This window comes from Spermophilus citellus (assembly GCF_964194105.1).
Source record: "Spermophilus citellus genome assembly, chromosome: 13".
NCBI lineage: Eukaryota > Metazoa > Chordata > Mammalia > Rodentia > Sciuridae > Spermophilus > Spermophilus citellus.
The window spans coordinates 108,674,530-108,701,737 of NC_138193.1; the positions used below are offsets into that span (position 1 = coordinate 108,674,530).

General features: G+C 51.3%; 1 protein-coding gene across 8 annotated transcripts in view; it reads right to left on the minus strand.

The window, feature by feature from the left end:
- The window catches only part of LPIN1 (lipin 1), a 117,687-nt gene that overhangs the window by 56,066 nt on the left and 34,413 nt on the right, over positions 1-27,208 (minus strand). Inside the window, exon 1 of one of the 8 annotated variants that reach the window (XM_081264006.1) lies at positions 6,098-6,206. The exons of 6 other annotated variants lie outside the window; for them this stretch is intronic. The gene's annotated coding sequence lies outside the window, so the exon portion shown is untranslated. Of the gene's footprint in view, positions 1-5,818; positions 5,947-6,097; positions 6,207-27,208 lie in introns of those variants that run through there. One more of the 8 variants, XM_081264011.1, reaches the window with a different exon arrangement.

Below are 27,208 nucleotides of genomic sequence, written 5' to 3' on the forward strand. Positions count from 1 at the left end.
GTGAGTGGAGTCTCTCTCTGCTTCCTGATCGTCTGTGAGCTGCTTCCCACACTCTTCCACCATGTTCTGCCTCACCTCAAGCCCTGAGGAATGGAGCTAGCCTTGGACTAAGACCTCTGAAACCATGAGCCCTCAAATAAACTTTTCCTCCTCTATAATTGTTCTGGTCAGATCTTTTAGTCACAACAGCAAAAACGCTGACTGAAACAAACTGGTACCAGGAGTGGGGTCGTTGCTATGACTAACCTGACCATGTGGTTCAGAGGCTTCTGGAGCAGGTTGGAATTGGAATTTTTAAATGTTTAGCAGTGTAAGCTGGAAATGCTTTAGACTGCTGTAAGCGGAGCTTAATGATTAATTCTGGTGGGAGTTCATCAAACCAAAATGCCAATGGGACTGTGAATGGTGAAGGCTCAAGAGGAAAAGGAGGACACTGGTGGTTACAGAGTAGAGGCCATTCCTGTCATGTTCTGGCTGAGAAGCTGTCTGCATTTTGCCCATATCCTGGTACTTTCTGTGAAGCTGATTCTTAATCTGGCAGAAGAAAGGTCTAGATAGCATAGCATTCAGGCCTTGGTGTGGATATTGCTGGCGGCTTTTAGCCAAATTTATTGTGATAATCAGAAGCAGACAGCAGAGCAGATTTGAAAAACTTGGACTAGAAAAGTGGGAATAAAACTAAGGCTAAGGTAGTTGAGTTGTTAAAAACATTACCACTGCTCAAGAAATGCTAAAGACTTCCTGCGAGACAATAAGAAAGATGGCTGGAGGGCATCTCAGGAGCTGGCAAGACCTATTTCAGACTCAAAGAAGTAAAAGTAAAAATTCTCTGGAGAAGAGACCAATGGGGCACCCTTCTTGCGCCAGGAGCCCTAGGAGGTTTGTTCAAAGTGCTCAGCCACCCAGACACTCGGAGGCTGGGGCAAACAGGATCCCTGGAGGCTTGGCTACTGCTCAAGATGATGGTGCTGGTTCTGCCAGAATGCAGGATGCTGGAATTAGGGGGTCAGGGAGGCTTCCACTAAGATTTCAAAGGAAGGCCTGGGAGGCCAGGCAAAGTGCCACAGGATTGGAGTCCCTGCAGACAGCCCCTGAGAAGGTGATGTGTGGAGATTTGAGGAGGAAGCTGAAGCTGCAGTGGAGACCCCCCAAGATTAAAAAATACCAGTAACATGGACATCATCCTAGGAAAGCTGCAGGAATTGAGCAGAGATAAGCCAACAGAAAAGCCATTTGGGCTGCAACCAACGTGGCCACAGGGGCAGAAGCCCTTTGGAGAGGACATCTTGCTATGTGCTCCAGATGCCACACACAGAACCACAGGACTTGTTTGCCCAGCTGGATTTTGGTCTTCCTTTGGTCCCCTCCCGTTTTTTCTATGGCCCTATTTTTGTGAATGAAATGTTTACTGGATACTTGTAAATTGCTTTTAATTTTATAGGAGCTTACAATGCAAGACTGCCTTGAGCCTCCGAGAAGACTCTGGACCTGAACTTTGAGCAATCTTGGAACTGCTGAGACTATGGGGACTCTTAGGAATGGGCTAAATGTATTTTGCATTGTCAGACGAGTATAAGTTTTGGAGGGCCAGGAACAGAATGTTCTGATTTAGATGTGGTATCCCCCAGAAGCTCACATGTGAGACAATGCAAGAAGTTGTATGGAAAAAATGACTGGGTTATGAGAGCCTTCACCTGATGAGATTGAGTGGTAACTGAAGCAGGTGGGGTGTGGCTGGAGGAGGTGAGTGGAGTCTCTTCTCTCTGCCATACTCTTCCGCCATGTTCTGCCTCACCTTGAGCCCTGAGGAATAGAGCTGGCCTTCTATGGACTAAGACCTCTAAAACTGTGAGCCCTCAACTTTTCCTTCTCTACAATTGTTCTGGTCAGATCTTTCAGTCACAGCAGCAAAAAAGCCAAGTAAAACAACCATAGAATGGAATATTATGAGGACATTAAAAATGGGAAGAGAGAGGTATTGCTCCATAAATACTAAAAATGGAAAGCTATACACTGAATAGCAAAAGATGCCAAACTATGCATAACATGAACCCATATTAAAATGAGTTAAATGATTAAAGTAAAGGACATTTACACATATTCTGACACACACCAAAAAACAATGGGATCAGTTAAATCCCAAACAAGATTCACAGGGCTCACCCCTGTGGCCAGTGCTGGTTTCTACTTCGGGTTTCTCACATATACACCTTGTACTTTACCATCAAGCTTTAATGACCTCAGAGAAGGGGGGAGAGGGAGGCGAAGAACTCTGGCCCACTCAGTCTCAGAGTCTCCCTGTCACCAAAACCATGGATCAAAAAAAGGGTGCAGGGAGGAGCCTGCTCTGACCCAAGGTCAGATGGGTGACCACTTGGCTCCTTCAGTGTGGAGATTTTGCAACACTTGAGTGTCACAATTCCAGGAGACTCCTGTCCTCGAGCTCCTGCCAAGCAACACAAAGGGCCTGGACAGGGGATGGAGACATGTGAGGTACAGAGTGACCGCTGCACTTGGCCATTGATCACCAAATGGCCCAGGTTCAGACTCGGGTCCTTTGCTTTAATCATTCAACTCCTTATCAGGCACAGGACTTTGTTTTTCCTGGGCGGACGCAATGACAGACTCTCCTCACAAATCACGAAAGCCCTCTGTCCCCATCTGTGCCTTGGTCAAAAGCATGCTCTGCTTCTGTGGCTTCTACTCCACCTACCCAGCAGTAGCAAGGGTGAGTACCTCCTGGGTGTTCAAAAACCCTGCTGGCCCTGCCTGGAGGAGAGGCTGCAGTGCCCAGGAAGGCGCACAGGCCGCAGCACAGGCGGAGAATCCCAGCTCCTCCTCCCACGGACCCCATGGCCGTGGGCAGCTTCCTAACCTGGTGGCATTGGATCACATCTATAAAATGGGTGATATCAACTGTAGCCACCACACTGGATTGCTGAGAAGTAGCTCATGTAAAATATTTTTCAAAGTACACCACATAAAAACCAGGTGACAACCCCTTGGTCATAAATGGCTCCAGTTGAAAACTGGATCTGAGAGTATTGCAAATACTTAAGTTTAGCATATTTAAATTGTACCTTCCCAAAAAGACAAAGGCAAGGAATATTACTAATTAAAATTAAGGTGTCCTTAGGGCACATTTACATTTCACTACTGAACTTGCGTTCACCTCAGGCATCCTAATTTTAGAGAGGAGACGATAAAGTCTGCAGTTTAAAAGAGAGCTGGCTCTCCACTCTGCAAGAACAACATACCAACATTTTACCAAAACACTTTCCGACTAGGACCCACAATAAGGAAAACACCCACATGGAGACCCCACCACTCTTCAGAGGGCCAAGAGACCAGGGGTGATGAGAACTGCCAGGCAGGCTCCCCAACCCTCCCTTTGGTGGCCAACACCCCACAAGCTCGACCTGGTCAGACCATAGCTCTGGGCCCTGTGCAAACCACACACGTGTGCATACACAAGTCACAACTACATGTTGTACAAAATAACACCCAACTTAGGATCAGTATATCACACTCCCAATACATTCTGTTCAATTTTATTTCATTTTCTTAAAAAAATGTTGTCCGCCTGCTAAATTGATTCTTCTCACAGCCAATGGTACCTAACCCCCAGCTCACTACAGGCAGAAACTCCTCACAGTCCTCTAATTCTCCAGCCTGTCCAGCCCCAGCCCAGCCCTGCTGAGCTTCTGCTCAGTTTTCTATTGAATAAAAGGTGCAGAGAACAGCGAGGGAGAAGAATCAACGTGAGGAAGGGAAGACCCAGAAAGAGAGGCAGCATCCACACCCCTGGCCCATCAGCCCCAGGACCAAGAGTCTCCAGTCTAGCTCCAAGGTGGGGTGGAATTCTCTCCAGATGGTGCCAGAGCTTAGAATGCAAACTTCAGAAACAGCCACCCAACAAGCACCGGGGCCTTCCAGAAATTAAGAACCTGTAAAACACTGAAAGGCTCGTTCAGGCTTTGGTGGACCTTCCCCATCCACAAACCCATTCTGATTTTGAGTGGGCTTGTTTTATAAGAAATTGAACTAGGGTTCCACAAAGTGTAAAAAGTATGGCTTCACCCTCTACAGGAAACCCGGTGGACAGCTACCGGGTCCTCCTCACCAACATCTGTCGGAAGCTTGAAGTTCCCACCTGTGCTGTCCAAGAGCACGCAGGTCAGACCACGAGCCTCGGTGTCCAGCTGCATCACCACCTTCTGGGAGTTTCCCAAAATGTTCCCCACACCACCCTCTCAGTGCTCACCCTGGGGTCTTCCGGGAACAGAGTGCCTGTCCCCTTAGCCACCCAAATCAGTCTCACTTTGGTACCTTCTAGGCTGGGAACCCAGAAGCAAGAAGACAGAGGAAAAGCAAACTCACAGTCCAAGAGGGAGGCAGGGAGGGTGGTCCCCCAGTGGGGACCAGGGGCCAGCAGGAGGCAGCCCCACCCTCCAAGGAGCCCTCCTCACTGGCACCTCAAGTTCCTCCCTTAAGATAACAACAGCTCCAGTGACTCACATACCCCATATGATGTTCCCCAATGGTTCCTGTACATCTCAATTTTTACAGCATCCTGAGAACAGGTCTAATTTCTCTTCATTTCACAGATAACAAAGCTGAGGCTCGGAGAGGTGAAGTGGCTGCTCTACATTATCCAGCAGTAAGAAGCCGCCCAAGCCCCAGATCTCAGCACCGGCCTCTCAGGCCAGGGCAGCCCAGCTTCTCCTTGCTGTCCGTCTCTGGAACATCCCTTTCCCTGGCCCAGGACACTGAGGGCAGCTGGCCTGGCACCAAGCAGAGTCCACAGACTCCCTTCTGGCCAGACAGAAGGGCCATCCCCACCCCACCCAGGGCAGACTCCCCCACAGCAGGAATTCTTCCCAAAACCCCAGGACCTCTTCCATGTAGCAGGTCCAGCAGGTCTGCCCCTTGCAGCTGGCTCCCTTCCAACATGATGAGCCTGTTGATGGCTGTCCCCTGGGAGCACAGGACACACACAGCCAAGCCAGAACCAAGCTCAGGCCTCTCAACACAACGACCTTGTCCATCAACAAAACACAGAGCCACACACCAAACGCATGACAGTAAACTAACATCATCCCAACATGAAGAATTATCAAACTTTTAGACCTTTCCACATTTGGGCGGAAACAAAAAGGTGTTCAGGTGAAGATGCAGTTGTTCCTCGATTACTATGCCTCCCTCAACCGCTTACTTTCATTCATAAAACCCAACTGGAAACTGAAGCCCAGAGTACATTTCACGATCCCTACCATCAACCATCCCCAATGTAAAGTCGGTGTTCTGCTCGCCTTTCCCCAAACGCTCCTAGCCTGTGGCAATGGCGGGTTCCAAAATCTCCCACCAATACTGCCACTTGTGTTAGCTCAAGTTTTCTGCCTGGTGGTCAACACCCGGGCTGACCTCGGCTTTCTCTGGCAACTACTGACCACACAAATTATCGGCCTAGATGCTCACTCCATGCCACTTACAGTTACTCTCTAAACACTGCTTTTCACCCTTTGTTTTCCTGGCCTTCTCCAAAACTGTTTTCGGGGCAACTGATGGAATGAATCGGACTCGTGCCCAACAGGCGGCAGGAAAGGGGCAGGGAGGCCTGGCAGAAGAGGTCTGTAATCTGAGAACCGAGCTGGGCTCGGCCGGCCCGCAGCCCGGCCGCTGTGTGACCTTGGGCACGTAGGTCAACCTCCCTGAGCCTCAGTTTCCTCAGTCACAAAGCAGGAATCCTGACTCCCTCCAGAGAGTTCCATTGGGTCTCAGCCGGGCCGGGGCGCACCGCTCCGCAGCTGGAACGCACCCGCACTCCCCGCCGGCCTCGGCGCTGCAGTCCGGGGGCTCCGCGCGCGGGGGCGGCCGTCCGGCCCCGGGGCGGCCTCCGGGTGCGCTCGGGAGCGAAGGCCCGAGGGATGCTCGCGCGGCCCGCCCGGCCTCCCGGGCCTTTTCTCCGCGCTCCTCCCCGAACCACGTCCAGGACACGCGCCGCCGAGAGAGGGCTGCGTCCTCGGTCCCCAGACCCCCACCCAGCGCGGCCCGCCCCGCCCCTGCAGCTGCGGCCCGGCACGCGGCCGAGACTCACCCTCCGGCGCGCGCCGCCGCCTTTGTATGCAAACACCAGCCCGCCGCGCGCTGTCAGCGCCGCGCGGCCGGGGGCGGGGCGAGGGCGGGGCACGCGGCCGGGGCGGGGCCAGAGGGGCGGCGCCAGGGCGCCTCGGGAGGCCGACGGCCAGGCTGCTTTCAGGGCCCTCAGGCCCGGGTCAGGAAGCTTCCTTGGAGGAAGGCGGCACCCGACAGCCATCCTTGACGGCCTGCTTTAGCCTTATGCCCCGTTTCTGATCCTCCTGACCAGAGCCAAAGCTCGACGGTCTGGACTGAGGTAACAACTAGGCCTTGGAGTGGGATGGTGTACAGAATCTGCCAGGGAGGGCAGCCTAGGAATATGCCAGGGAAACCTACCCGGGCCTATCTCTGCCCTCCCGGCCTCCTCCTCGAGTTCCTGGGCACATCCTTGACCCTTGTGACCCTCTCAGCCTGCCTTTCTTCAACCTTAAAGTGGCAGCTGCTTGACCGCCTTTCTGTGCCACAGTGGTCCTCTGCTAACCCAACAGTCGGCAGCCACCTGCCCCCTGCTCACACGCTCCCCGAGGGCAGAGCAGGGTCTGAATACAAGCAGGACGTCAGACCATCAGCAGCCGCACACCTGGGCTGAGACCCGGGGATGAGAAAGTCCGAGCACACCAAGATGGGGGAGGGGCTGCCTGGGAGCTGCAGCACCGAGGCCTCTCAAGGGCGGTGGGGCCAGGTGATGAGGGTCTTGTAGGGCAGCCTGGAAGCTGTGTATGGAAAAAAGACCACAGGAGTGGACACCAGCAGACAGGCTGCAGGAAACCAGGAGCCAGGATGCAGAGGGCTCTGCCCCTGAGAAGTGGGTTGGGCTAATTCTGGAGGTGAAATGCACAGACTTGCACATGAATGGAAGGGGCAGACCAAGCTGGCCTGAGGGAGGAATTTGGAGGCAGCTGCTTGGAGAACTTGTCCAGGAGAGGAGGTATCCATGCCCCTGGCCACTGGGCGCTGGGCCACTCCCAGTGAGCCACAGGACTTTCTCTGCTGCCCTCAGACACTGAGGCTGCAAGGCCACAGAAGAAAGCACCCTTGTGCCCTCGCTGACCCAGCCTTCCAGGAAGTGGGTCCAGTTTCAGGTCACTTAAATGAAACGTTATTTGGAAAAAAAAAAAATCTTGAGTTCCTCAGATTTGATGAGGGGGGGGGGGGTCTAAAAACTTAAATTCCAGCCCCAAACCCTCATAATATAAACGATGAGCCTGGAGGCAAGAGCTGGGCTACAGTCCCCACAGGTCAGCTCTGATGAGCAGGATGGGGCTGGGTTCAGGAGTTAGATCCCGCCCTACCCAGACTCACAGGAGGACATTTTTGACAAACAGGCCATGAGAAGAAAACTCGCTAGAACCTAGATCACACTCAGGCTGTGAAATGAATTGCATTCTCACAAGCTCCTGGCCCTTCCAATTCCTCACTGTCTGGAGTCCCCCTGGGAGGGCCCTCAGCTGTGTTGTCAGCAACCTGGCTGGTGACAGGGCTGTGACTCAGCCCTAGAGCTGAGGTGATCCCCTGGGCCAATCCCAGGACCTGGTGTGGTCAGTCCAGGAAGAGGAGAAAGACCCTCAAGCTGAGTAAACTATCTTCAGGTGCCTGAGGAGGAAGGAGCTGCCCAACAGTCTCTGGGCCAAGCAACACTGATGTCCTGGGTTCTAGAGACTCATTTCACAATCTGGGAAATGGGGTGCAGCTGCTCTCAGCACTGGTCCACCTGGATGGTAAAAAGGGCATCACGTAAAACACTTGGCACAGTTGCTGGCGGCTTCTCAATCCTAAAATCCAGTACATTGAGGCGTGGCCACTCTCAGAAGGATCTGGTCACTGCCTCGCCCAGCAGTGACAACAGTGAGGGCCCAACCCAGCAGGCCCCTCTTAAGAGCACCCAAGCATCATCTCCCAAGGACAAAAGGGGCCTCCGGTTGAGAACACTTGCTGCAGGCTAAGCCGGGAAAACTGTTGTTCCTAACATCCCGGGAGCTGTTCTCTTCAGAGGACAAAGATGTGAGTCTCTTTCTTCTAACTGGAAAGCCACGCCCACCCTCTTCAGCTGGTGACAACAGCTGTAGTATTCTGGGAACTCTGGACTTTTCTAAATCAACCATTGCACAGTTAAAGGGCTCTACCACCTGACCCGGAATCCCCGGCCAGTGGGCAGGAGGGTGAGCATCCCTCTTCCAAGGGCCACCATAGTTGGGCGAACAACTGCCTGTCTCCCCCCACCTCCGGCATTGGCGATTAGCTCTGTAAAGCCCCTGCAGAGGGATCTCAAAGAAGGGACACTGAATTCTGCTCCAAGAAATGTACCCGTATGGGCCAGTCCATAGTTGAGGGCCCCCAAAGAGGTGACGTCATCACAGGCACTCCCTGGCTGGGGCCCTGAAGAACAAAGTGGGAACCAGGAGTGACCTGGTGCCATTGCACTCGGGCAGAGTTGGGGGTGGGTGCGAACAGAGCAGCTCTAAGAGGAAATCCGGAAATCCACCCAAGACAGGATATGACCCCACGTGTGGCTGGCTGAACAGGGTGATTCCTGAGGGAGGAGGAGGAGAAGAGGGTGATCCAGGGAGAGGGAATGTTAGGAACACACGCACTGAGGTCTGGACAGTCACTCTGGGGTTGTCCAAAGGCCCACCCCAGAAGCAGGGTGGGGCTCATAGATTAGAGCCAGCCACCTGGGAAGGCAAGAGAAGTCTCAGGGAGATAAAGGGAAAGGACAGACAACTGGCCATGGGTGGGTGAGCATCCTGGCAGGCAGGCCCCTGCAGTCCTTCCTGAGACAGTAGGAACAAAAGGCCAATGCACCTGGGCCTGGGCCTGTGACATTAGAAGGTCCCACCTTAACTTCAAATGCCAAAGGCTCCTCCTTACCCACCCTGAGCGACTCCAGGAGCACCCTTAGAATTGGGCACTCCCTCCTCAGGGCAGCGTCCCTAAGCCCCCACAGGCGCCCAGTAAATCTCTGTCCTGTCTCCTTCCCAGGTGGAGGCCCCAGTAAGGATTCTGCCTATTTATTCTTACTCATGTAACTCAATTTCACCAGGGACAGTTCTCAATAGAAATTTCATTAGAGCAATTGTCATCCAAAGTTCCCACTGTTCAGCAATAATCCCGACAGCTGCACGGATTAAACAGCACATGTGCCCCCCTTGGCCACAAACTGGGCAGTCGGGACTCATAGGACCCCCACACACTGCCACAGAATGTCCAGAGGCTCAGAACAGAGACATGAGGGCTCACCCTGGCACCTCGGTGGTAACCCCTGCCCAGTGGGACACATGTCACACCATCCACACAGGAGAAGCCACTGCCAGGCTCACTCTCGCCTGTACTTGGTTCAGCACCGTGGGTCCAGTGCTGACACTGAAGCTGCGTGAGAAAGCGGACCAGACCTGTGGCCTGTCCTCAGTGGATGCACAGTCTGGGCAGTTCTCACACTGGGGAAGTCCCCAGGAAGGAGGATTCAGGGGAAATTGGTGGCCTGGATGGCACAAATTTAGGTGAATCTAGGCCAAGTATCAAACAGCAGAATTAACAAAGGGTGAGCAATGTCATGGGCCAAACGGTCTTGGGTGGGCAAGGGCTGAAGGAAGGCCTGTGATGGTCCCTGGTGGGCAGGGGTGGGGAGGGAGGGAGAGCACAGCAAGCCCCGGGGCTCTCTCTCCCTGTGAGCAAGCAAGAGGGGCCACGTGCCTTCTCTGGTCCCATGGGCAAGATTCATAATGAGCAGGACTGGAACACAGAGCGGGGGCGTGAGAGGAGAAAGGCACAAGGGAGGGGCCGTGGAGAAGACCCTCAATACGACCCGGACAAGACCATCCCATTGCTTAGGAGCAGTGGCTGCTAGTGCCAGCCCCAGGAGGTGCAGAATCACCCCCCTGTCCCCCTGCATTCATCCTAAGTCGCTGCGACCTTGTTGAGTAGGTGTGAGGGTCAGCCGGGAGCAGCTGGCCTCCGCTCTCCCATTCCCCAGGGCCGAGAAGAAAGCAGCTCCACAGATGAGAGCTCAGAGGCAGAGAGGCTTAAGAGTTCCCCTTAATCGACAGGAAAACTGGGGTCGGAGAGGTGACCGGCAGCCATGAGCGGTGACGAGGGTGACCAGCGTGACGACCAGCACTTAGTCACCCTTCCCCTAAGCCAGGCGCCTTTCTAAGGTCGTCGCCTGGATGTTAGTTCCTCACAAACAACCTTCAGAGGTATGTACTGCGATGAGTCCCATGTTATTGATAAAGACACTAAGGCAGAGAGGTGACCAAAGCCACCTGCCCGTAGCAGAACCCAGGCCAGGAAGCCCACCCTGTGCCACACTTCTCCTGCTATCAAAGGCTTCATAGAGACATGGAGTCACCCCAGGCTTCTCTACATCCCCCTCGAGCCCCATCCCACGCGGTGGGTTGAGCTCAGCACTGCTTCTTTTCATGGCAGGACTGTGTGGGACTCTTGCCTGTGGTTTGGGTCAGCCACGAGAGACCAGCTGGGTGACCGTAGCCAAGACGTGCTCTCCATGGACCCCGTCCAGCCCAAGGAGGCCACAGGAAAATGCTTTGGCTTGTTTTCCTGAAGCTCGTGGGGACTCTGCCGTCTCCTGCAAGTGCCTGGCCTTGTTCTCGCATGGCCTCCAGTGGCCTCCGATGACCATCAGGCAGCCTGGTGGGATGCGCAAGTCTGGGGCTCACAGGCCGGAGGTCAAGTCCAGCGCAGCCCGTGTGGGGCAGGTGCTGCCTAAGCCTCAGCCTCCTCAGCAGGGTTTGGGACCAAGTGACAAGCAAGAGAACGTCCCTGTCACTTCCCAGCTCAGCTCTCCCCACTCATGTTTACAGACTTATCACCACAATGGAGCTGTTGTATTTTTAGGACCGGTTTCCGCCGTTCATTCTGTTCTAGTTGCCAAATCACACTGTTGGTACCAGAGGTCACCGCACCTCAGCAGATGACAGGGATATGACACAGCTGGGCTGGCTGTGCCCACCAATGAGGTTCCTACTGTGTCCCACTGAGCCGTGGTCTTGACTCCCGGCAGCTCGCACTTCACAAATTACCCGTGGACACACGACACCAGGCACAGAATTTTCTCATTCGCCGTCCTTGGAGGATGAAAGTGACCAGGCTTGCCTCACAGTCTACCATGGTTCTCTCAGACAGTTGGTGGCACGGCTGGGGCAGGACTCTGGGGCCCTTGTTGGTCCGCCTGCCGGGAGACTGTCACAGGGCTCCCCTGGGGTAGCTGTGAAGGTCTTCCTGCTGTTGGCCAGGCCTGTCTCCTCCCTGGCTCGAGGAAGATTTGTCCTCAAACGGAGAATTAGCAAATGGGGTGCAGCACCTCTGAGAGCTCTCTAAAGAAGTCTGAAACCCGGTTAAGGACAGGCTTGGCTGTCTGTCTGGGCCACGTGGCCTCTCAGCCGCTGCTCAGGGAAGAGGGCAGCGGGCTCTTGACTCCCTTCCTCTGGTGGACAGTCAAGGATCTAGCTGGCTTTTCACTGGCATCTCTGGGAAGATGACTTCAATTTTTCTGTGCCCCAAATTTAACCCTGTAACCAGGGGTAAGCGCAGGACGTTCTTACAGGCCACAAAACAAAGCAGCACCCAGCAGGAGTCCCCTGAGGGGCAGAAACTGTTCTCAGGCAGAACCACGTGACCCTCCCTGCCCTCACCTGTGCCCCCTGCGCTGAGCCCGAGTGGTCTAGAGTGGTCTAGTGTCCAGGAACCCAGGAACGCCCCTCCTGGGTGGCTCTCACACCCGGTCTCTTGAGGTTGCCATCAAGGTGGTAGCCAGAGCTGGGCTGGAGGACTTGCTTCCAAGACAGCTGACCCTAGGGGCTAGCTCCATGCCACGTGGACCTCTCCACGGGGCTACTTCTGGCTTCCCAAGACAGGGCACAGTGGAAGCCACAGGGCCCTTCACCACCGTCCCTGCCGCCATACTCCCTCATTTGGAAGCAAGTCGGCAAGCCCAGCACACTGGGGACGGTGGGTCAGGCTCCTCCTTTTAAAAGAAAGAGGATCAAAGGATTCTTGGATTCTTGGAACACAAACTCTTCCCCCACTGGTGTGGTTCCTGCCTATAGGAAACTGCACCAAGCCAGGGACGTGGCTGTGCAGCACAGAGGAGGTGCATGCCCTCACCTCTAGGCAAATATCACCTCGCTCCCCCTTCTGATCCGCTCTGTGGTGGCTTCCTCCTGTTCCTGTGGAGGCCAGCACTCGGCCAAGGACTCACACCGCTTGCAGCTTCCTGAACTCTGCCTGCAGGTCCAGCTGCCTTGGCCTTGAACTCCAGCCTGTCTCTGGAACTCAGCAAGCCCTCAGGGCACTGTCTGGCTGCCTCTCCTTGCTGAGCAGGTGCCCTGGTAAGTCTCCCCTTGTTTGCTTCTCTTCTCCCAGGAATCACTGGCCTGCACCACCTGTTGTCCCACATCCACTAACTGTTGTTTCAGATATTTGTCCAGTTGCCTGTCAAAGGCAAGAGGGCAAATGTCCCTGCTCTCCCAACAGGGCCAGTGTGGCAATCCCCAGCAGCTGCATGACTCCACGCTAAGCAAGGCCATGGCTGTTCGGTACACTGCAGGACCCAAGTGACTTTTAGGAACCACGCTGTCACCTGGGAAATTGTGACTTTGGTACATGCTTCAGATTTGCATGTCTGCATTTGGCTTGGTGGAATTCGGGCTCTTCCCACCTTCCCATGACCTTATCCTGAGCAGCACCTCCTTTGCCAGACCCAAGGATGTTGTTCAAACTATTTGGCAGGACCTAAGTATCCAGCCACAGCAGAGCAGAGGCCTGCTGGATCACAGAGTTAGCCAAGGGAAGGGTAAACCTGGGAGAAGAGATGAAGTGCAGGGATGGGGCCACATGGGGAACTTGGGACAGTGACTACAGGTGCTGTTTCTAAATTTCTAATGCTTTAGTCATTGGCAAGTCCAAACCAGAATGTGCCCCAGAAGAAAACATATTTGGAATTGCTTTGAGCTTCTACTGAGAAATGCATCTGCTGTGGACTCAATGTCTGTTCCCCCCAAATCCATGTTGAAGCCTGAAGTCCCAGCGTGATGGCATCAGGAGGCAGGGCCTGGGTGCCATTAGGGTTAGATGAGGTCACGAGGAGGGAGCCCCCGTGGTGGGGTGAGTGCTCTTATAAGGGCAGAGCTCTCTGCCAGGAAGACGCAGTGAGGAGGCAGGTCTACATCCAGGAAGGCCCCGCCAGCAGGCGCCCACACTGGCAGCCTCAGTTGCACTTGAAGCCCCAAGATCTGCGAGAGACCAATTTCTCTCATGAAGCCACCCGTCTGCGATATTTGTTCTAACAACCTGAACTGAGTCAGCTTCCTAGACCTGAAGAGACCTGAAGAGACCTGAAGAGACGCTTGCAGCCCAAAGGACATCCAGGCAGCTGCAAATCCAATCAACCTGTGCTGAAGGCAGTCTGCTGCTCAGTCCCTCCTGTGGGCTCGCCAAGACACTGCAAAACCCAAACACGAAGCTCAGGCATCAATCAGGGAGCAATCCAGCCACTGGCCCCAGTGAGCGAAGCTGGCTTCTGAAGAAAATCAGGTTTTGCAACATTGTGCCACCTGTTCGCAGGTGCTAGGACATCTGAGCCAGCCCCAGGGTACTTGTTCAGCCCCCGGAATGGTTCAGCAGAGGGACCTTTGCACAGTTAAGATCTATAATGCCGCATGATGTAGTCATTTGTCAGCTCTACAGCAGTAAGGAGAGCAAAAGGGACTGGATATGCCCCAAATGATAGTATCCTTCACCATGAAGAACTGAGTGCTGCTGGCTCACACCCATCCTTAGGGACATCTGCTTGGTGTCTGGAGCTCTCCACAGCTGACTGAAACCTGGGTCGGGGGAGGACATGCCTTCAACCACCCCACCGCTGCTTCTTCCCCATTCTGCAGGGTCACACATGTACAAACTGGTTAGAATATCAAGGATGGCATAATAGAAAGAACAAAGGATTTGAAATCAGGACAAATGGCTTTATGACCCTGCCCTGTCACTTCACCAGCTGTGTGACTTTGCTCAAGACACTTAACCACTCTGAACTTCAGTTTGATCTTTAAATGGTGATTTCCAGCTGGATGCGGTAATGCATACCTGTAATCCCAGCCTCTCAGAAGGCTGGGGCAGGAGGATTGCAAGTTCAAAGCCAGCCTCAGCAACTTAGCAAGATCCTGCCTCAAAATAAAGGGCTCGGGATGTGGCTCTGTGGTTAAGTGTCCCTGGGTTTAAGCTGTGCTTCCTCCTCTCGTAAGAAAAGAAGCGTAGGGAGAGTCATGCTGCTGGACCATTGCAGTGTGTGCACAGGTGGTTGTGTGAACCAACCTCTGTGTGTGTGTGTGTGTGTGTGTGTGTGTGTGTGTGTGTGTTCGCAATCATACATACTGCTACAGTAAAGCCAGATGATTTGAGCAGCTTCCCAGAATCTGCAAGGAGAAGGGGTAGGAACCCCAGGGAGCGTGCTCAGGGAACACTGAGGGCTGCAGACTGAAGGGAGGTGGGGTGCGTGTTGCTGACTGGAGAAGGCACATTTAGGGGAAGGGCAGAAACTGTTAAGGATGAGCACTGTCACCAGCCACTCTCCTGATCCCTGACCCTCTGCTTTCCTTTAAAACACATGTTGAAATATTGGTTGGAACTGCCGTCTGTACACATACGCAGGTGCACACACACAACTCGCTCACATAAATGGACACTTAGAATTCTGGTTATTGTCTTTAGGACAATACATTTCAAAATCCAATGCATACCCTTATGACTGGTCTTCTGTGTATTTTCAGCTAAAGGTTTATATTCACTCTCAGATTATAAGACATTTCACTACAGAGTGGAATTTAGCACAAATCATATCCATCTCAAGACCCTGTATTAGTCTACTTTCTGTTGCTATAACAAAATACCCAAGGCTGAGAGCTTTGTAAAGAAAGGAGCTTAATTTAGCTCACAGTTTTGGAGGCTGAAAGTTCAAGATCGAGCAATTGGTCATTCAGCCTCTGACCTGGACCCCTTTTCTGTGGCACCACATGGTGGAGAAGCAGAAAGGGAAACAGCTATATGCAGACACAGGTAGCCTTGCTGCAGGACAACCCACTCCTGCAAGAACTACTCTATCCAAGGCACCAGCATTGACCTCTTCCAAGGACACGTCCCCAGTGACCTGACTACCTCCCACTAGGTCCCACCTGCCACACAGATACACTGGGAGCCAAGATTCTGGCATATGATCTTTTGGGGTACAGATACCTACCATTTCCACACTGCAGCAGACCCCAACCAGAAGGACTGTTATTTGGACATTGCCATTATCGGTGGCTGCCTGGCCTGACATCAACCTATAAAGAGAGCTTATGCTTATTAATTGAACCCTGCTATGGATTGGCATTTCAGAATCCTTCACAGACATTATCTAATCCTTTTATATTTCTCGGTGATCTCATTAATTACACTCTTATTATTTCTATTTACTAATGAAGAAATACATGTCAGAGTGGTGAGGCAGAATGTCCAATGTCACACAGGCAGCCAGGAATAAATCCTGGGTCTGTCTGATAGTCCCTTACTTCAAGGCTAGGTTAGTCTATATTAGAGGGGTCTTAACTAGGAGTCCAGGGGCTCAGTAGATAGAAAACAGAAGTCTATGAACTTGAATGTGGGGAAATGATGTTTTAATTTCACTAACTTCTAGCTGGAATTTAGTAGTATTTCTTTCGATTATGAACACAGGCAATAAGCAGCAATAGTATTACCTGAGTATGTGACCAGCATCACCAGCAAAAATCACAGATACTTTTATACCACATCAAAGCTGTTACAAATATCGCAAAATATCACATGCAGTTAGTTAAATTATACTCCATGTATGTATATCAAAATACATTCTGTTGTCATGTATGACTAAAAAGAACAAATAAAAAAATTTTTAAGGCTGGGGATGTGGCTCAAGCGGTAGCGTGCTTGCCTGGCATGCGCGGGGCGCTGGGTTCGATCCTCAGCACCACATAAAAATAAAATAAAGATGTTATGTCTGCCGAAAACTAAAAAAAAAATATTAAAAAATTCTCTCTCTCTTTAAAAAAAAAAATCTAAATCATGGTAGTTATGAAATCTGCTGCGAAGGGACAGAACTGAGGAAGTCAGACCTCTGGGAACCAGCGAGTCTGCCTTCTAGAGCATCTATCAGGACCACAGAGAGCTCCAGCTCCCTGCTCTCCCACGTCGTCGGGTAACTGCAACAAGAGCCGCAGCGGGCAGCAGTAATGTGCAGAGACGAGGAACAGTGAAAGGGCAAGGCCACAGCGAGGGTGGTGCACAAATTTCTGTGACACACCAAACTCCACCCTAAAACACAGGGTGTTTCCATGGGGATCTGAAAGCTGTGGTTCACTGAGGATGACCACTGCAGCCATGAGCCTGAAAACAACCCAACTTCTGCCTGACGTCATTCAGCCCCACACTAAAGGCCCACCAGAAGGCCACACAGGGCCACTTCCAGAGACAAAAACTACCTGTGTCCTGCAGTTCTGCTCACCACGTCCAGCTTTCAAGAAAAAGTCACAGGGCAAATGAAAGGTTGAGAATAGCACACTTCCAGGAGGCAGCAGTGATAAGAACCAGATGAAGATATGACTTGGTGGGAGCTATCTGACATGGATATTTTTAAAAACTAGGATTAATAGACTGAGTCCCCTAGTGCATTAGGTTTACATTGCTCCAGGCCAGATCACATATATAATATGCAAGGTCATAAAAACACCTTCAACAGAGACAAGGAAAGTGTAAGAGTCAGATTAAAATGTTACAAATGAAGAGCATGCCAGCAAAGAGGAACAAGATTTTCCATGGACTCATCGGTAGTCTAGCATAATGAGGAAAGAATTAATGAAGCTGAAGGCAACAGAAACTAATCAAACCAAAACAGAGAGGGAAAAAAAATGATTAGAAAATAAGAACAGGTCATCTAAGAGCTGTGGGCCAATATTAAATGGTATTTGTATATACCATATACATTATATATACATATATATGTATATATATAAATGTTAATCTGAGAAGGAAGAAAGAGAGAAGGAAGGACAGAAGAGATATTAAAATAAAAATTTTCCAGTATTAATGACAGACACCAAACCACATATCCAAGAAGCTGAGACTACAAAAACAACCAAGCTGGATAAAAATCAACACAGAAAGAGAGGGAGAATGCGATGTCATATTACAACTACTCAAAATAGAAGAAGCTGGGCACAGGAGTCCACGCCTGTAATCCCAGTGGCTCCGGAGGCTGAGGCAGGAGGATTGCAAGTGCAGAGCCAGCCTCAGTAACTTAGCAAGGCCCTGAGCAACTTAGCAAGATTCTGTCTCCAAATAAAATATAAAAGGGGGCTGGAGATGTGGCTCAGTGGTAAAGCACCCCTGAGCTCAATCCCTGGTACCAAGAAAAAAAAAAAAAAGAGGAAAGAGAAAATCTTTAAGGCTGCCAGACAAAGCAAATTACGATGAGAAACAAGATACAAATCATCATCAGAAATTTTGTAAGAATGCTAGCAAATATTATAGACTTGCAGGTCACATCATGTCTGTGCAAATACGCATCTCTGTGCCATTATGGCACAGAAACAGCCATAGATGATGTATAAACAAATGGACTTGACTTCATTCCAATAAAACTTTATTGATAAAACAGGTGGCAGACCAGATTTTGGCCCCTCTGCCATAGTTTTTCGATCATCTGTCTAAAGCAAAAATAACAGCACTGCTTTGTCTGGCAAGGGATCATGTGAAAGAAAAAAGCAGGAATGATGGGAGGAAAGATTTAGGAACATATTGCTGTAAGGTACTCATCCTAAACATAAAGTGCTATAGCCATGCTTTTAGGTAAATTGTAAATACAGTTGTAAGTTGTCAGCATTTGGGCAATCGCTAAAATCACTTGAGAGACAAATAATAAGTCAACAATGAGACAAAACAGAATCATAAAAAAGTATTCAATTAAATCAAGTGAAGGCAGAAAAAGATGGAAAAAAGAAACAGAGAACAGATAACACAGGCAGAAAAGAGCTAGTTAAGTGGATTTAAATTCCACCATATTAAAAAATAAATTACATTAAATATTCCAGGTAAAAAATAGAAATCGTAAGCTTACGTAAATAGCATGACCTGGTTATGTACTATCCATAGGAAACCCATCTTAAATATAAGGACATCAAACTCTGATGTGCAGACACTGCTCTATGAATTGGCCCAAACTCATATAACTGTACACTGCAAAGAATATTACTACTTGCAATTTTTTAAAAATCAAACAGGATGTAGGAATAGAGGAGGAGTGTGGACTGGCAAATGAGTCTAACTGTGTTCCAGATGACTGACATAACTACAGGAAGGAAAAGATAGGAACCGACCTAAGTAACAGGCAGAAAGTATTTTGACTGGACACCATATCAGGCTAACAAGAGACCCAAACACAAACACTTGCTCCAATCCACAACTGTGATTCTGACAGGGCTATGGGTGAGTAATTCTGAACTACTTTCTGAGAGGTAATAAGGTTGAAAATAGGTGGTTATATGGGCTGGGGCTGGGGCTCAGTGGTAGAGTGCTTGCCTAGCATGTGCAAGGCACTGGGTCCTCAGCACCACATATAAAGAATAAAGGTCCATCAATAACAACAACAACAACAAAAGAAAACAGGTGGTTATAGATTGTAGATAATATGAACAAGGTTCATTGCTGTTGAGTGAAAGAAATTACAATAAGGAAAGGGGAAAGACTAGAATTTCCTTGTCTGAATCGGAGTCCGTGAGGACTCATTTGTTTTTTGAGTATGGATAGATGAGGGCGAGGTAGAGACAGGTGCATGCAGGGGTCACTCCATGCATACATTCCCTAGCTCTGTCTCCTGAGAGTGATGAGCAACAGTGACACCTCGGTGGCCATGAGCACACTGCTATCAGATCTTGGTTTCTAAATGCCATTTTCCAATAAAAGGATTTGCCAGAAGACTAACTGATTCCTGGGTGAAAGTTGAAAAACTCCCAAGAAAAAGTCTGGAGGATTTTGTGCTACCAGAAAGTAACGAATGCCCCCCCCAAATATGGGCAAGGGTGTTAAAAGTGCACAGGCGCCAACCTGAAAGCACCCCACGTTACCAAAGTTGAACTTGTCTAACAAAATTAATAGTAACACCATTGGATTACAACCCAAGCCAATTTAAAATCCATGAATCCTTATTGATATAATAACTCAATTTCAAATAAATGATAAAGATACAACCCTGCCTTAAAGAATTCCAATTAATAATTGTAGAAAGAATGAGTGAAAGAGAACTCCCCTTTAACCTGCTGCTGTTACAACTGCTGCAGGTGGGATTCGCTGGCAGAAGCTAAGGTTAGTGGGCAAAGGTAGGAGAAGCAGGGTATTCACAGTCTCCAGATATTCCTTTCAAGATGGTCACTACAAGGAGGAATTACTTTACAGTGGAAACTCCTGGCAGACATGCCCTTGCCAGAGGATGAGGGTGAACATTCAGGTGCACTACAATGGGCCCCTGGACTCCATGGCTTTCTTCCCCAGAATAGATAATAACTTGTACCTGGCTATGCTAATAATCAGGCAAACCCAAAATGAGGCACCTTCTAATAAAGTAGCTGGTGAGTGCTTTTCAAAAGTGTGATCAGCCTGGTGCGCAGGCACACTCTGGAGGCTGAGGCAGGAGGATTGCAAGTTCAAGGCCAGCCGGTCTTAAAATAAAAAGGGCTGGGGTTAGAGCTCAATGGTAGAATGGTTGCCTGGTGTGTGCAAAGCACTGGGTTCAATACCTGGTACCAGGAAGAGAGAGAAGAGGGGTGGGGGGAGAGTGGGAGAGGGAGAGGGAGGGAGGGAGGGAGGGAGGGAGAGAGGGAGAGAGATCATGAAAGACAAGGAAAGAACAAGGCTCTGTCACAGACAGGAGGAGACCAAGGAGGCACAGCAAACAAATGCATGAGGGCTCCTGGCTTAGATCCTAGGACAGAAGAAGTGCATTACTAGGAAAACTGATAAAAATCGGAATCAACTGCTGCTTAGTTTAAAAAGGCTCAAGAGACAACTGGGTCCACGCGAGCATGTTAGCTTCATGTCAAACCATCAGTTCAGACCCAAAGACTTGAGGAGCTGGCAGGGGGAGGGGCTGAGAAGACAGCCAGACGCACAGGCACAGTATTTGCTGAGCAGAGGGATGAGGAGGCAGGGGAGAGGTGGAGCCACCCCCCAGGGCTGCCGGCCAGCCGTGGGCATGCTCTGAACACAGTCAGGATTGGTCCTGAGGGTGACTGAGCAGCCCTGTGAGTTTGTTGAGCAGCTACTTGGGGAAGTCGCTGCAGCCCAAGGAGCCAGTGTCTTTCCCTGAAGGCCCCAGAGAACCACTAGGAGTTAAGTGGGAGCAGCCAGTTGCTAGTTTTGAAGCCTGTGGGCTCAAGATGGGACGGGCCAACATCCCCACAGGGTGTGCGTCCTGACTGCGCTGTGGAAGGAGAGCCCTTATAGCTTTCCCCCTTTTCCTTCTGGACTCGGGAGAACTGAACCTTCATTTTTTTTCCCATGGTCATCCACAAATGAAGCTGAGAAGAAGAGATTCAGGAACTGTGTGTGGAGACACCCTTGGCCACCACCCTCGCCCAGCCCAGAAACAGATCAGAACACACAGCCTGGTGGCCCGATGCCCCAGTGCAACTGCACTTCCTCTAAACACTTTCTTTTCCCTCCTACTAGGGAGGAGCCCGGGCCTGCCTCTTGTTACAAGTGCCTGACCAATGAGCTACATCCCAGCACTTCCTTTTTTTTTTTTTTTTTTTTTTTTTGAGACAGGGGGTCTCACCACGTGGCCCAGGCTGGCCCAGAACTCCTGGTCCTCCTGCCTCAGCCTCCCTACCCACTCTGGGCCTGCGCGCTGTCGACGTGTGCATGGCCAGTGGCGCTCAGTCTACAGGAGCCGCGGCTCCGGGGAACAGGGACCGAGGAGGTACCAGGCCCAGATGTCACCTGTTTCTCAAAGCTGCTCCTGTTCTGGAGGAGAGGGTGGAATTGAAACTCCAAGTTGCTTTAGAGGGCTCTCTCTAGTTACCCCACATTTCAGTCACTGTCCTCTTCGGTGAATCTGTGTTGAGAAGCCTGCCGGGGGACAGTTTTGACCCACGTCCTCGGTCCACCCTCCCTGCTTCGCTGTACCTTAGTTGCCAGGAGAAATTTGGCAGGCATGTTGGGAAGACCCCGCTCGGCTCTCGTTGACTCCATAGGAAGGGCCTTCCTGGGGGCGCTTGGGTCTCCTGGTCCCTGGCCCTCTCGGCCGTGGTCCTCTAGTTTACAGCAGGCTGGGCCACCCCTTTGTGGCTGTGGCCAGGGCAGGCGTGGCTGGTGTCCCCGGTTTTGCCCTTCATTCTCCTTCCGCACGACCTTGCCCCTCAGCCCACCCCCTCCCCTCCCATCGTCTCCCCTCCACCTTCCCTTCCTTCATCCCTCCAGAGGAGCTCTAGGAAAAAAATCTCATTGTTTGGTGGCAAGATTATGATGTCCCCACTGGGGTTATGACATCAGCATTTGGAGGAAAGAAAGAAGGGACCAGGACTCAGGAAGCAGCACCAGATTCACAGCAGGGCCGGCCAGTGCTGGGGCCAAGGGAGCACAGCAGGACCAAGGCCTCTCCTGAGAGCCAGCTGCTCGCTGGCGTCACCGCGGGCTACCTAGGCTCCTGATTCCAGAAAACTGCACCCCAACACACTGAGAAAGTGCCGGGGGGGCGGGGCGGGGGGGAAATGACCGCGCCTGGTCTCTACAGAGCCTGGACGTGTGGTGCCGTCCGGTGCGGCCTGTGTGGAGTCCTGGGACTGATGGTGGTGGACAGGAAAGGCTTGACCTCCAAGGAAACTAAGCTACGTCTGAAAGGCCGGAGAGGGAGACGGCGAGAATTACGGAGACACTGGTGGGTTTAGTACCCCATCAACTACACATGGAAACTTCATAAACAGCCACAAAAATGGAAAGTTACTGCAGAGATGTGATGGAGTCCTCTGAAAACTGACAGCACTGCCACACACGCGCCAGGAGTCGGCTGGGGTATGACCAGGGCTGGAGTCCCGGACTTCTCCCTGAGGATCAAGGCGCAGCCCGGGCTCCTCTCTTCCTCTTCTTGACACAGAGGCTTAGGGTTAGAGCAAACCTATTTCTTCTCAGGTTTCCTGGGGCATGATCAGAGGGCCTCCCGCAGAACATTCCATCAGAGTAGAAGGGGAAACTTGGAGGTCTCAGCTCACGACCCTCAGCCCTCCTCGTTCTCTGCAAACCTGCAGGTGAGAGCCGGCTCTTTGGGTGCTCCGAGGATACAAGACCTGCTCGCTGGCCCCTTCCCAGGCCCTCCTTGGGTGGTGCTTTTGAACCAGGATGGGAAAAGCTGCATTTCTTACAGGAAGGAGTTTTTACAGGAAGACACTTTTTGATTTTGCCCCTGGTTATAGATGGCCGAGTCCTACAAATGATGTGTGCATGTTCCAAGGCAAGGAAGTAGTTTCTAGTAACAGCAGGGGATTTGAATGTCGCTTTGTTGACTTGCCATCACACAACAGCACTTTTTAGTAAGTCATGTGCAAATCTAGCACATTCAGTTATCCTGTGAACAGAATATTATTGTATTTAAAATATTTATGAATCGTTCCTTCTAAGCACTAGGCGCTTCTATATCTCCAGGTCATGCCAATCCTTCTGGACCAAAATCTGGAAGATAAAAAATATTCACTTGTAGTCCAACTCCAAGCATGTATGATTTTTTCCCAATGAACCCAACTATTATGTGTAGCCACCATGCACTAATAAAATTTTAAAAATTCACTTGCTTTTGCAATCATGACCTTCATCCTCAAAAGGAGACAATATTCTACTGAGATGGGAAGGGGTGTTACTCCAGCCAACATATTCAACAGGCCACGGATTCCAGCTTATGTAACACCCCGCTAGGCCCCGCAGGATAAATGCACGTAGTTTTTGCATTTTCCCAACCCTGTGGTATTGGGCCGCATAGTCACACATCTGTCACAGCCTGAAACAAAGCAAGCTGTTCTCTCTGGTCCTCTCTGAAGGCCTGACCACACTCAGTGCAGGCAATGCTACCTCGGACAGGAGAGTGAGGGCTCCCCTGTCTGGAACGGGATGGAAAGGGGAGACCAGAGTCTCCAAACAGTGACGGAAGAGGTGTAAGCTACAAAGAAAACCCAGAGCGGGAACGGGAGATGAAGTGATGGCCCGACGTCGGGGGCTGGCCAGGACAGATGACATCTGTCGGTCGACCCAAAGGATCTGAAGGATGAAGGTGTCTGGATTTGGGTTGACCAAGTAAAAGACCTGCAAGTAAGTCGGCCTGGGAGAAGTGTCCTGGGCTCCCACCTCCCCCAGGGCCCTGGGGGGAGGGCAGTGGAGGGCTTTGAACGGGGTCCAGCAAGTGGATCTAGCCTGACTCAGTGAACAAGCTTTCTCCATCTTTTCATCTTCCAAATTGAATTACTTTTACTTGTGCAAAACCCATTTTAGAATTCTGTGTTAAGCACTACCTTTCCTCACTGAGCAACTAGGAAGTCAAGGGTGGCCTGAGTGGAGACGGGAAGCCGGTCTTCTGAAAGCTGCGCGCCATCTGGCTGTGCCTCAGTGCTCTGGCTGCTCCCCACTCCCCGTCCCCTTTGAGGAGGCTCGGTGAGGGGTGTTCACAGAGGAACAGAGCTTCCTTCCTGTGGGCCAGGGGGCAGCGGACTGTGCCAAAGGGTCTGAGTTTCACATCTGCCCTGGGGCCAGACCTCAGGCTCCATCTGTAAACCAACAGAGGAGAAGTGGCTGTCCCAGAGCCCCACACTAAAGCCACAGGCCTCAACCAAATTTGTTCCCCCGGCCCTGACCTGGCGCCGCCCAGAAGTCAGGATATAGGGTGGGGGGACCCTCAGGTATTTCTGAATTGGGGGTGTCCTGGATGGGTTGTGGTTTTGGAGAAATGGAGACCTGGGTTCTTGTTTTCTTTGTCATTGTCATGAGAACCTGCACAAGTCACCTGGGGACCTCAGTCCCAGCATTGAAAAGTGACAAAGAGACCAGCAGGACAGCTCCCTACACACACAGGCACTGCGCGCGCGCGCACACACACACACACACACACACAGCAGCTGTGGATCGGGGGTCCATGATAGCCCAGGGCATCTCCAATCGCCTCTACAGAGTGAGTTTCAGAACACGGAATTAATGTGAATTCCTTGTGATTTTTTTAAAAAAGCAACCCACCCGGCACTTCCTCCTCCCTCCCTTCTCTGTGGGTGACATAATCATCAGAAGCTCTGAGCAGAGAACAGCATGGTCAGATGAAGGACCAGCAGAGTCCCTCAGGTTTCCAGGGGAGGCCACGCAGAGGCAGGGTGTGAGGGAGGGGTGGGGACGGGCCTGTGGCTGTTCTCTTAGTGCCGAACTCAGCTGCAGGAGACCCTGGGGCACTAGAACCCACGAGAGACACTCTTTTTGAGGACAGGCCTCTGCTTCCCCTGCACCAGCCCCACACATCCCAGCAAGTGTGGGAAGTCCCCGCTGCCTTGGCTCCGCGGTTTCTCCCCGGGTCTGAGTTCAAGCTGCACCGGGGCCTTCCTTCTTTGTGCCGGCCCTGACCCCTCTGCCTCAGGGCCTTGAATCGCTCTACCTTGTACATAGAGTCTTCTCTCTTTTCACTGCATTAACTGCCACCCGTTCTTCAACTTTAGCTTGAGCATCACTAACCGCCCCAGTGACGTGGCCCTCCCTGTGGGGCACTTCTTGCTGGTACATCTTGAATTCTAAGTACTTGCTGGAGTCGGACACTCTGCTCACGTCTATGATTACCCCCCAGCAGGCAGCGGCTGCGGGAGGGAAATGCCCATTTCTGTTTTAGTATCTAGCACCGTGTCTGGCTCTTAGTAGATGCTCAACAAATATTTTTTAAATGGATGGTTAAATATCATATCACAGGTCATAACATCTGGTTGCAAAAACACATTCATCATAATTAAAAATAATAAGAAACAAACTAAAAATACACTCAACATCATAAAAGCAAATGAATAAATAAACTAGACTAAAAATACACTCAGCATCATAAAATGAATGGATGAGTCGTGTTCTGGTGTTGAAGATGACACTGCTCTTGTCATGGGCCACAACTTAGTATTTCCTGTGTTCTGGGCCAGGGCAGGTAAATGATTTGGAGACACTCCCGCCCCAAGGAGCTCAGGACCCTGCAGATTCACAGTGTCTCCAGCAAGAGGAAGCGGGCAGAAGGACACAGGACAGGATACTCCCTGGAGTGGTGTCGGGGGCCATTCTGACACGTGATTGGGTGACTCCCGTTAAGGGCCTGAGGCGCTTTGGCTGTGTCGAAGCTTTCCCGACCCTTTCCTGATGAGAGAGCCCATCCGTGTGGGGTGTGCCTGACCACTGACCCCGGGGACCCAATCACTGACCCTGACCTTGGAGTGCAGCCCCCCCTCAACCTTCATTGGATGGAATTCTCCCCTGAATCTCTTGTTCCCCAAATAAAAGGCTACTCCCAGGCGTGTTCGCTCTCTCTCTCTCTCCTGCTAGCCCAGAGTAATCCTCGCTGCCCTGCTGGGCGGCTAGAGGTGGGAACCAGAGAGGTGAGCCGTCTCGGACCTAGCAATATAAATAAGGTACTGTCTGTGTGTTTTATTTCGATCTCTTCTAACTAACTTTATGCCTAGAACCTCATTAATGAAACCACTGCGCAGGCCGCGTGGTAGAGAGTGGGAGAAGAAGGGATTGATAAGAGGAGAATCGGGACTAGACACTAAGATGGACATTGGCACAGTGCTCCTATTCACAAACAAGACAGTGCCTTGGGGCATCTCTATAAAACTCAAGAATCCACGGAAAGAAAATGACCATTCTCTCTGTACAATGTAAGATTCTAATTAAATGCATTATTGTTGTGTCTGACTCTGCTGTGCCTGTTGCTAATCCATGCTATAATGATTCAAAAGCAATTGGCTCTAAGAGCCAAGCTAGCACAGTGCATTTCTAGATAAAGGACACATGACTGTCACCAGACAACTGCACGGTGGCTTCACTACCAGTGCCGGGCAGGGAAGGAAAATGCAGGGCAGGAGGGCAGACAGGGTGGTGGAGTGGACCAACAGGTGCCAGATACCTCATTAATATCAAGGACACTTCAGAATGCAAAGCAGTGTGGGACCAGGAGGGGCGTCTCCTTGGGAAAGACGTTTAGTCAGATTGCAAGGTGAGAGCCAAAGAAAGCTGGAGCAAAGAGATAATGGGGAGCCCAGGGTGCCCCCGAGTTCCTGAGGAGGGGCTGCGAGAGCAGGTGGGGGTGCCCAGTGCCACCTCCAGCAGGCGCTGTGGGGACTATCCCCTGCAGGACGCCAGCTCCTGACCTTTATTCCAGAGTGGCCTCTGCCAGTTGGAGCCCCCAGCAGCCCTCTGATCCCATCTGTGCTGAACAAACAGAGTCAACCACCAGGGGCGAGGAAATCCTGCTCATGAAAGAGAAAGGGCAAGAGACAAGAGGGAGCCGTGACTCCAGAAGAGACAGAGACAAGGTGACCGGAGAGAAATGGGTAGGAAGAAGCCCCCAAATTAGAATCTCAAAGACATTGGAGAGATGTATCATTCACAAGAGCAAAACAGAGTCTGGCTGTACCAAGAAATAGAGGACAACCACCACCACGGGACGTTGAAGGTTAAGAAGCCATCATCAGACTTGGAATGAACGAAATCAGAGAAGTTGGCCAACAGGAGACAGATGAGGTAGAGGAGCACCCCCTGTCTTTGGTCACCACCGCTGCCCTGTGTCTTCCTGAGCTCCGCTGCTGGCATCAGGTTAGAAGAGAAGGTCAATGGAATGACCACTGCGTGGCACAGGAGGCTTTAGGACACCAAGGTTTGACAGAGGACTCCAAACCCTTGCAGACAGGAAAAAACAAAGCCAAAGGTCACCTACAAAGGAACGAAAGTCAGATGACATACAGGGAACATTAGCTGTCAGGAGGCCATGGAACAACGTGCCCAA